Raw genomic sequence first — 3,085 nt, 5'->3', positions numbered from 1 at the left:
GTTTCTCTGAAGCTGGATTGTCAGTCGGTACCGGTTCCGATTGTATGTTACAGAGTTATTATGTAATAAAATAGTTTCAATGTCCCCGTTGAATCTAAAGCTGTGATGGTTCTCGGGTTCATGTAGAAGTTGGAGTGTCTCTCTTCACTGACATTTTCTCCTGTCTCTCTTTATAAAGGAAAAAGTAGCCTATTCAGTCACTCAACTGGACTCAGGACATTTTAATTCATTCATTCAACTCTCCTCCCAGTTTCTCCTCCCACCCTCTCGCTCTATCTCTCACTCTCTCTCTCTCTCTCCTTCCCTGACTGTACACTGTAAATGGGTCCCTTGTTGAGGGTTCCTCGACTGTTCAGCCTTTGTCAACTTTCTCATGTAAATGTCTGATGGTTAAGATTACAAGCCTGGAAGTTATTTCACTATTAGAAAGCATGCAGGTAGTTACAAATCAGAAGTAACAAAATACACTTTATTGTGGCCTTGGCTCCTCGCAAGTTTGAGTTCGGCAAAGTTGGCCAATGGTTTGACTGAAAAATGTTAGCTTCGCTCTGTGAGGCCATGTCATGTCCGCCTGCAAGGAGAGAAACGCTTGCCTACACGTGCTCCTACTGCGAGGACATCATAGCAAATAAGACAACTGGACACTTATGCCTACCCAGAACAGTGAAATATCTATTACATGTTCATATTGATCTCCTCTCTTATAGAATCCTGCTTCTTGGAAAAATAAAATGACAATTTTGTTTCAGCGAGAGCTGAGTTTACCGGGTGCCCCAGCTGAGCGTCCCTGGCTGGACCTTTTTCACATGCGCATCAATCTCATGGATCCACCCACCTGCCAACAAGTGTTATTCCATCCTGTAGTCTACATCCCACTGAGTGCGGGACTCCCTCATCCGGGCACGGGGGCCCCTAAAGAGTGTGCTTGTGTGTAAAGTTGAAGTCGGAAGTTTACATACACTTAGGTTGGAGTCATTAAAACTCGTTTTTCAACCACTCCACAAATTTCTTGTTAGCAAACTATAGTTTTGGCAAGTCGGTTAGGACATTTACCTTGTGCATGACACAAGCAATTTTTCCAACAATTGTTTACAGACAGATTATTTCACTTATAATTCACTGTATCACAATTCCAGTGGGTCAGAAGTATACATACACTAAGTTGACTGTGCCTTTAAACAGCTTGGAAAATTCCAGAAAATGATGTCATGGCTTTAGAAGCTTCTGATAGGCTAATTGACATCATTTGAGTCAATTGGAGGTGTACCTGTGGATGTATTGTGCAAGAATTTGAGAATGGAAAAAAGGAATTTGCTCGTGATTACAACCTGTAGGCTTATCAGGGTGTCAGTCACACTGCCAATACCTGTGTTTCTGTTCTATTTCTTGTTTCTGCGTCTTTTACGATCAACAAAACTGAGTAGTCTCAGTTGTCTAAGGAACAGTCCTCTAAGGAATGAATGAGATGATGTCACTCAGATCGTCCAGGCTCTCCTGTAGCTGTTCAGCTGTCTGTCTGATCGTCTGGATGAACTTCATGGTCTCTGACTTGACCTCAGCCTTTGGTTCTTCACATGCAGGGGTCAGCTCAGTGGTGGAGTCTGTGTCCATCCCTTCTAACATACTGGTATCACCCGGCTGTTCATTCGCCTTCGCCTGTCGGATGTTGTGATCTCTTTGGCATCAATGGCGATGAGGAAGATATCAACAGATACAAAAAAAACGGAACATTTTCCTGTTGCCACCTCTGCCACACGAATTGTACTGGAAGTTTGGGCTACCACATTGCCAATGGTGGCCACCCGGAGAAATCGGAAGAGCTCTGGTATGCACCCCAGGCCGATCCCAAACCTCGCCCCAGCATTTACCCCAGAATTTGCATTGAAATGGTCATTTCCTATGTTAAGAGGCACTTGCCCTCAGTGTCTCCAAACCCTCAATGATGTCTTGTAGAGATGTCACCACAGAGTTCATCTTCTCCTGGAACTCCTTGATGATGTTCTTCATGCCTAGGCGGTCGGTAGACTGATTGACCATGTTGGTGATGTTTGATACTCCGCCTGTGGCTCCATCAGCGACAGCCACCCCAACACCAACCCCAGTGACGATCAGGGAGGCGCCCAGAGTGAAGGGAACCAGGATGAGCCCCACTATAGAGGTGATTCCTCCAGCTGCCCCAATAACACCTCCCGTCAGACTGCCTATGGTGGTTCCTTTGTGCGTACTCTCCAAGCCACCTGCCAGAGTTTTTTCAGCTTGTCCAATGTGATCTGGCGTTCCTCCACAGTTCTCACTCTATAGAAAATTAATTTAGACAGATCATTTGATTGAATGAATGAATTTATGGATAAATGGATTAATTAATGAACAAACAAATTATATGAATTGATCATATGATCTTGTATATCAAACCTTTTTTGTGATGAAACTGATAATGAAGGGTTTTGCCATGTTTTCACCAGCTGAAGGCCTAATGGTCGGGTCTTGTTGGAAGATGTCACACAGGAGGTCGCGGAGCTCCGGTGAGAAGCTCTCTGGGAGAGATGGGTAAGAACCTCCCAATATTTGGGGGATGAGCTTGATTATGTTCTCTGCAGTGAACTGTCAAGAAAGACTGGTTAATATTACACCACATTTTGCATTATCAGGAGGCAAACATGGAGATAGAGGTGTTACTTACTGCACATGGAAGCATGTTTAGGATTTTCTCAGGTTAAGAACACAAACATGATTATTATTTTGGGCGGTGGTTGATAGCAGATGTATTGTTGTGTCATTATAAAAAAAGAATGTTCTCTCTCTCCTTAGTAAGCTATTTTTTAGAATGCTTAGATTTGATTACATTTGAATTTTAATAATCACATGTACACGGTTTCAGGTTTAATTATACGGTACAGTGAACATTTTTAACTCAGAGCTCCAGCAATGCAGGTCAAAGTGAAATAAAACAATAAAAGTAATAATAAAGAATATAAATAAATATACAAAATATATATACATATTAACACTGTAAAAATTGTAAATGTCCTGCGGATGAGGATGAAGAAAGGAGTAAAAGAATGAGAGAGACCGAGGGAGAGAGAGG

The 3,085-nt window shown here is 42.6% G+C and overlaps 1 pseudogene; it reads right to left on the bottom strand.

The window, feature by feature from the left end:
- Window positions 1–1,449: 1,449 nt before the first annotated feature.
- Window positions 1,450–2,695, bottom strand: LOC120049020 (annotated as a pseudogene).
- Window positions 2,696–3,085: the final 390 nt, after the last annotated feature.

This window comes from Salvelinus namaycush, chromosome 6, assembly GCF_016432855.1.
Source record: "Salvelinus namaycush isolate Seneca chromosome 6, SaNama_1.0, whole genome shotgun sequence".
NCBI classification, from domain to species: domain Eukaryota; kingdom Metazoa; phylum Chordata; class Actinopteri; order Salmoniformes; family Salmonidae; genus Salvelinus; species Salvelinus namaycush.
Note: the sequence above shows the minus strand (reverse complement) of the source record. Positions and strands in the feature narration are given on the sequence as shown.